This window comes from Tenrec ecaudatus, chromosome 3 (genome assembly GCF_050624435.1).
Source record: "Tenrec ecaudatus isolate mTenEca1 chromosome 3, mTenEca1.hap1, whole genome shotgun sequence".
NCBI classification, from domain to species: Eukaryota; Metazoa; Chordata; class Mammalia; order Afrosoricida; family Tenrecidae; genus Tenrec; species Tenrec ecaudatus.
The window spans coordinates 3,492,551-3,501,251 of NC_134532.1; positions in this window are offsets into that span (position 1 = coordinate 3,492,551).

The window sequence follows — 8,701 nt, forward strand, 5'->3', positions numbered from 1 at the left end:
TTTGTTTTCTGTACATTGAGTTGAAATCCATTCTGACGGCTGTACTCCTTGATCTTCATCAAGTGCTTCAATTCCTCCTCACTTTCAGAAAGCAATATTGTGTCATCTGCCTGATAATAAGCCTTCCACCAATTGTGATGCCTCACTCTTCTTCAACTTTCCTGATGATTTTCTCAACATGTAGATTGAATAAGTATGGTAATAGGATACAACCCTGAAGCATACCTTTCCTGATCTTAAGGCAGGTAGACTTCCCTTGTTCTGTTCTCACACTGCCTCTTGACCCATGTACAAGTTCTGAAAGAGTACAATCAATCATTCTGAAATTCCCATTCTTCGTAAGGTTATCCACAGTTTATTATGGTCCACATAGTCAAATGCCTTTATATAGTCAATGAAACACAAGTCAATGTTATTTTTTGATATTCTCTGCTTTGAGGCAGGTTCCATCTGACATCAGCAATGATATCTCTAATTTTACATCGTCTTCTGAATCCAGCCTGAACTTCTGAAAACTCCCTGTCAGTGTGTTGCTGCATTCATTGTTGAATGATTTTAAGCAAATTTTGTGTGCGCTGTCAAGAATATCCTTCTAGATCAGTTATTAGGCATCATCAGAACAAAAAATCATATCATCGTGAATGAGTGGGGGATTGCGGAGTGGACACCCAAAGCCCATTTGTAGGTCACTGGACATTCCCTTACAGAAGGGTCTCTGGGAGGAGATGAGCCAGTCAGGGTGCAATGTAGCAACGATAAAAAATACAACTTTCCTCTAGTTCCTATATGCTTCCCTTCCCCCTCTCCCCCCCCCCCACCCACCCACACATTATCATGATCCCAATTCTACATTACAAATCTGGCTAGACTAGAGGATGTACACTGTATACTGGAAACACAGGGAATCCAGGGCGGATGACCCCTTCAGGAGCAGTGCTGTGAGTGGCGATAATGGGAGGGTAGAGGGAGGGTGGGTTGGAAAGGGGGAACCGATTACAAGGGTCTATACATAACCTCCTTCCTAGGGGACAGAAAATTGGGTGAAGGGAGACGTCCGACAGTGCAAGATATGACAAAATAATAATTTATAAATTATCAGGGGTTCATGAGGGTGTGAGAAGCGGGGATGGAGGGGGGGAAATGAGGAGCTGATGTCAGGGGTTTAGGTGGAGAGCAAATGTTTTGAGAATGATGAGGGTAACACATGTACAAATGTGCTTTACACAATTGATGTATTATGGATTGTGATAAGAGTTATAAAGGCTTCTAATAAAATGATTTAAAATAACAAAACCCCTTAGAACTTTAACAATGCAAAAATAAAGACTATTCTACTATAGTTTGAACATCCTATTGGGTTCCTTGCTTTAGAATGGGCACAGATATAGATCTTCTCCAGTCAATTGGCTAAGTTGCTGTCTTCCAAATTTCCTGGCATAGATGAGTAAGTGCTCCCAGTACTTCATCGGGTTTCTGAAATATTTTGATTAGTATTCTGTCAATTCCGGGATCCTTGTTTTTGCCTAATGAATTCAGTGCACTGGGAACTTCTTCCTCAGCACTATCGGTGCTTGTTCATATGCTACCGCCTGCAATGGTGGACTGTTGACTAGTTTGATTTACACAGACATCAAATATCTTTGATTCACACAGAAATCAAAGAGAAGGTGGAAGGTAGGATATCATTGCTGATATCAGATGGACCGTAACTAAAAGCAGAAAGAGGTTAAAATGTGTTTGTTGATAATGCAAACACATTAGACTATATTGATCACAGCACAATATAAGCAATATTGCAAAGAATGGACATTCCAGGACACCTAATTGTGTTCGTGTAGAACTTTTAGCTAGAGGAGGCAAGGGTTCTAACAGAAGCTGATGTTATGAAGCTTAAAATCAGGAAAGGTGTTATGAGAGGGTAGTATCCTTTCACTGGACTTACAGAATATGTGTGCCAAAGACAAAAGCCAACATGCTGGTGTATATGAGGGAGACTGGCATCAGGATTGGTGGGGGGCTCTCTGACAGTCTATGATATGCTGCTGACACAACTTTGTTCAATGCAAGTAAAGGGGACTTGAAGTACTTACTGATGAAAACCCAGGACTAACTCCTTCGGTAACTCAAAGAAAAAAAATAATAGCCTGAACATAAAGAGCACAAGGCTCTTTGTGCAAACATAATAATAGTCTGAACATAAAGAGCACAACTGCATCGATAGATAACATCATGATAAACAGAGAAAAGATTGCATTTGATAAGCATTTCGTTTTAATTGGATATGCAATCAATATTAATAGAAGTGCAGTTAAGACGTCAAATCACACAGCGAGCAAATCTTCTGCAAGAGATCATGTAAAGTGTTTTTAACAATGTCATTCTGAGGACTAAGGAATGTGTGACCCACTCCATCAGTTTGTTAATATACATGGGAAAACTGTAAAGTGAAGAGAGAAGACTGAGGAAGAAATGACAGACGTGAATTATGGTGGTATTGGTGCAGAATAGTGAATGTGTTCTGTACTGACTGGAAAATAAGCAAATCTGCCTTGGACAAGGTCCAGGCAGAATATCCTTTGCAAGGGAGTGGCAAAACTCTGTCTCACATATTTTTGACATATTATCAAAAAAGACCAGTCTCAAGAGGAGGACATGACGCTTGATAAACATAAAAGGTCAGCACCAAAGACCCACAATGAGCTGGACTGGCAGAGTGGCAGCAACAGTGGGCTCAAAAAGAGCACCGATTGCGAGGATGGCGCAGGACCAGGCACTAGTTTGTTCTGATGAATGCAGGGTAGCTGAGATGTCGTCACTTAATACGGTCCTTCTAACCACAATTCCTTAATTACGAGGCACCATAATTCTGCACTCTGTGCCTGTGACTATAATCCAAGTTTGTAAGCATTCTCTGTTATGGGATTAAGGTGGTAAATTATTAACTTCCCTATCTTTAGACTCAACTTTACTAGAAGACTGCTCAAGTCATCATCCTTTGTTTCCTTGTGGACATGGTCTGCTAGAAACCACACCTCCATAAAAGCCAGTTTTCTGTGTGTAAAAGAGAGCAGCCCAGGTCTATCAGAAGAGCACATTGCAGATCTCTGTCTGAAGTGGCAAAGGCCAAGACCAGAGGACCAGCGGGCATGGGTGGGTCAGTGCAAGAGGGGCAGCCCTGAGACTGAGCATGTGAGACCGAGCAGCAGGAGGGCTTCCTGGCTCAGGGATGCAGAAACAGAGTGGCTTCTTGGTTGACTCCCTGGAGACCAGAGCAAGACTTGGTTGCTGGTTGTGGACCAATGACTGTATCCGTACTATTTACTGCTGCTGACCTGTGATAACCTATTTACTTCCCTAATAATATCCATAATTTTAAGTATTATCTCCGAGTTCTGTGTGGCCAATGCAGCAAAATATTGAACCTTGCACAGAAGTAGAGTGCTATGGGAGGAATGGTTGGTATCAGAGTAGGTAAAGAAGGATGGAGAAGCCTAGAGGCAAGTCTGACACACAGGTAATAGGTATCAATGCCAGAACTTGAACGCAAGCAGGTGGCTCCAGAATAGGTCATTGTTAACCATTGCATTTTCTTTTTTTTTTTAAAGTGAAAATATTTTCAAATTTTATAAAGATTAAATATGTACACATCACCTCATTGTACTCAGCTGAGTGGACAACCATCTAAGTGAGTGGATCAGAAGCACATTCTTCCATTGATTGGTGCTCATGGCTTGATCTGTATCCTCTCTCTCTTTTTTTTTTTTTTTTTACATTTTATTAGGGACGCATACAACTCTTATCACAATCCTACATATACATATGTCAATTGTATAAAGCACATCTGTACATTCTTTGCCCTAATCATTTTCAAAGCATTTGCTCTCCACTTAAGCCCTTTGCATCAGGTCCTCTTTTTCCCCTCCCTCCCCGCTCCCCCCTCCCTCATGAGCCCTTGATAATTTATTATTTTGTCATATCTTGCCCTATCCGGCATCTCCCTTCACCCCCTTTTCTGTTGTCCGTCCCCCAGGGAGGAGGTCGCATGTAGATCCTTGTAATCGGTTCCCCCTTTCCAACCCTCTCATCCTCTACTCTCCCAGTATCACCCCTCACCCCCTGGTCCTGAAGGTATCCTCCACCCTGGATTCCCTGTGCCTCCAGCTCCTATCTGCACCAGTGTTCACCACAGAGATAGGGATTCCAATTACCGGGTAGCTTATTGTGATTCATGACAATCCTGTGCATGCCAGAGTAAGCTTGTACTTCATAGGATTTGCAATTATTGCTTTTTAGAAAGTAGGTCACCAGGCCTTTCTTCCAAGGCATGTTTGTGTGAACTTGAACCTTCAATCATTCAATTAGCAAGAGAGCATCTTAACCATTTGCAGACCCTGGGTCTCAGTGTTAGGTAAGCCTTGACTCAAATAATACATTGCACCAAATACATTAAATACTCAAATAATACTCAAATACATTAAATTCATTAAATAATACTCAAATATATTAAATACTCAAATAATGCATTGCACTTAGTAGCAGCATGTTTATAGCTCCACACAATTTTAGGCATAAATATGCAACTTGACTATATATTGCCTAAAATATAAATATATATGTTGATATTTTCTGAAACCAAAAGAACTGTGCCTTGTGAGTACAGGAACTAGACTTCCAGCCAGCGAAAATGTCATAGTACCTCTGATTGAATATCTTTCGTTAGTGGATATAGAAATGAGAAATCCTTCTTTTGAAGCCAGATGTAGGGAAAAGGAACTGGTGCCCTTATGTGCAATAATACAACCTTACCAAAAAAAAAAATCACGATTGTAATGTTGCTGCTTCTGGCAACCTGTGATGAAAAAAATGTACAAGTTAAGTAAGTTTTTGAAAGACAACCGTCGAAAAGGTCCAGTTCCTGAGAGCCCTTTCTGTTTCCTTGGAGAAGGTGAGAGGGAAATGGGAGAGATTATCAGTCCATTACCCAAATAGCCGTTGGGTGCCATGCACACTGTGGCTTCACAAAGTTACCTAGTAAAAATACACGCGTGCTGCCCTTTGACAGCTAAGCTTCGTGTCAACTGTGCAGTAGATCCGTGCATCACAAATGATTCTTTTTTCACACCGGGTTTCATGAGCATTGATTAGGGATCCCAGTAAAAGAAAATCCTTGATAAAATTTCATCTTTTTTTCAGTTTATCTTTGGGTTCCATTGGGAAGATTTTCATTTTCTTTACATTGAGTTGTAATCTATACAAGAAGGCTGTAGTCTTTGATCTTCATTAAGTGTTTCAGGTTCTCTTTGCTTTCTGCAAGCAAAGTTTCACATTTGCATGTCATTTGCATATCACTGGTTGTGAAATTAGCCTTCCATTCATCCTGCTGCATTCTTCTTCATAATGGTCAATTCCTCAGATTATTTGTTAGGATACCAGATTGAGCTAGCTTGGTGAAAGGATACAATGCTGATTTTAAACTGATTTAAACCCTTGTTCTAGTCCAAGGACTGCCTCTTGGTCGATGTACAGGTTCCCTATGAGGACAATTAAGCATGCTGAAATCCCATTTTATCGTAAGGTTGTCCCTTGTTAACGATAACCTACACAGTCAAGTGCTTTGAACAATTATAACACAAAGCACAAGTAAGCACCTCTCTGTTATTCTCTACTTTCAGCCAAGAACTATCTGATTTCAACAATGATATTACACCCCAGTTTCTGGTCATGTTTAAGAGATTGGCTATCTGAAAGCTCCCTGTGGATGCACTACTTCAGTCATTTTAAAATTATATTCAGTATAATTTTATTTGCACATCATATTAATGATATTTGATAATTTCCCAATCCTGCGTGATCAGTTTTTTTTAAACATTTTATTAGGGGCTCATGCAACTCTTATCACAATCCATACATATACATACATCAATTGTATAAAGCACATCTGCACATTCCCTGCCCCAATCATTCTCAAAGCATTTGCTCTCCACTTAAGCCCTTTGCATCAGGTCCTCTTTTTTTTTTCCCTCCCTCCCCGCTCTCCCCTCCCTCATGTGCTCTTGGTAATTTATACATTGTTATTTTGTCATATCTTGTCCTAACCGGAGTCTCCCTCCCCCCCCCCCAGTTCTTTTTTATTTTGTTGGTGCTTCTTCCTTATTTCTTAACCTCTCCCAACTTTCTTGGCATAGACTAGTGAGTGCATCTATTGCTGCATCAGTCTTTTGAAATGCTTCAGTAGGCATTCTGTCAATTCCTGGAGGCTTGTTTTTGCCACTGCCTTTACTGCAGCTTGGATTTTCCCTTAAATATCATTGGCCCTTGATCATATGCTGCCTCTTGGATTGGCTGAAAGTTGACTGATTCTTTTTGAGATGGTAACCTTTTGACCTTTCCTGCATTGGTCAACATTTTGCCAATACAATCCTTCAATATTCAAGGAAATTCAATATTCAAGTATTTTTAATCATTTTACTGGGGGTTCATAAAACTCTTATCACAATCCATCCATATATCCACTGTGTCAAACACATTTGTACATGTGTTGCCATCATTATTCTCAAGACATTTGCTTTCTGCTTGAGCCCTTGGTATCAGCACCTGATCCCCCGCCCGCCCCCCTCCAATACTCAATTCTTCAAACAACCAAAGACTTGCATTTTTCTGCAGTTCTTTCAGTTTGACTAATGTTAAATGTGCTCTTCCCTTTTGATTTCCTAATTTCAGCTCTTTGCACTTAGCATCAAAATGCTTTTCTTTTGTCTTCTCAAGTCTTTTCAAGTCACCCTTTACTTTTTTTCTTCAGCTCTTATTCTTCGGCACTTCTTCCGTTGTCTTTGCGTCCCCTATGCCACTGAGGTAGACTCTGTTTTGAGAAGGGAGCTCTTCTTCAATTAAAAAAAAAAAAAGATAATCCACCATTTAATATCAAAAGGGTCACATTTGCTCAGAGACAAAGTCCAGAGGGCTATAAAAGCAGGGAGAAAGGAAACAAGAAAGGCAGGATTTACCTAATGCAACTCTTCTTTGGATCTTCCGCCTGCTGCTTCCATGAACCCCGAATGTAGATCCAAGCAAGACGAAATCCGTGACAGCTTCAATCTCTTCTCTAGCCATTACGCATTACCTACTAGCTGTTGGTAATCACTAGTTCAGTTGTGAGGCTTCTGGCTTTGTTTACATTGAGCTGTGATTCTTAATTGTTATCAGCAAGTGTTTTACGTCTCTGGCACTTTCAGCCAGCAAGATTCTGTCATCTGTATTACATCACAGGTTGTTAACAAGCCTCCCTCCAAATCTAGCACTGCATTCTTCTTCATATAATCAACTCTGATTTTTTGGCTCAGCATACAGGCTGAACACCTTTCAGGATTTTAAACTAAGCTGTATTCCCTTGTTCTGTTGGAACCACACAACCCCTTGATCCAATTACAGGTGCCTATGGATAGTACAGATGCCTAAGCTGGCAGGTTCAACCCCACTCAGAAGGGGCGCAGAAGAAAGGGTTGATGGTCTACTTCCAAAAGGCAATAGCCATACGCATCCAATGGGGCATCCTACAACACCTGGGTCACCGTGAGTCAGAATCACCTTGACAGCCATTGGTTTGATTTGTTTTGTTTTGTTTTTCAGAAAGGAGGAGAGTGAGACACTGAGAAGCTAAGCAATTTATTCAGGACTATATATCATATATACGTGAGTATAAGCCGACCTGAATATCAGCCAAGGCACCTAATTTTACCGCAGAAACTGCATTAAGAATGTGCTGAAAAAAACCTGGCTTTTACACGAGTATATACGGTATGTGGTAAAGGAAGATTTGAGTCTTGAAATCAAGTAATTTAATTTAAGAATTCATGTACTGAGCCCTTAAAAACCCATAGCATTTTTCTTTCCTTTCTATTTCTCAATACTTACACAGCTGATCCAGTGAGTGAAGCATCACGGGGCCTCATTTCTCATGTACCTTCGCAGGACTTCAAGATTGAGGGGCCAGGATGAGATAGGGCAGTCTCAGATGAATCAGAACTTGATGGCCTTGGTCTGTCTTTCCTCTAACCACTGCAGCCTTCCAGCTCCAGATCATGGAGATTTGATTACCCTTTGGAACTCAGTCATCAAGAATTCAGAATTTGGGGAGGAAAGTGTGGTAGACCATTCAGCATGTTCTTTCTGCTGGAGTTCCTAGTTACACCTTCCTCCTAAGTCACTAGTTAAGCCCCAGGTTGGCCTCTTTCTGACTTGCCAGGATGGCTTTAATTGAAAAGTTGATGCCTCTGAGCACCAGAGGGTCTTCCGGGCATTCCAGGAAGGGCATCCTGTCTACCTTCTACTGTAAATTCTTCTTCCCTGGATATTGGCAATGCCCAGGCATCCTTGTTTGCCCTGTTGACTATCCCCTCTCGACCACGTCAGTAGACCTAGGTCATCACACTGTGTTGGGCCAGGTTGACGAGAGAAGCACATCCAGTGACACACATACATGTGTAAGAAAGAGTTTTAGGTCAAGAAGTAATTATAAATGCCCCAGCCCTGTCCAACTTAAGTTCATAAGTCTGAGACTAGTCCATAAGTCCCTCTTCAGACTCATGCAGTCACAAGCAAAGAAGCAGAAGGCAGGAAGCTCACAGGTTGGTGGGTTCAGTCCAATGGATCCAATGGCAGTGGCTCTGTCAGCAGTCAGGTCAGTCAAGCAGGAAGGGGAAGG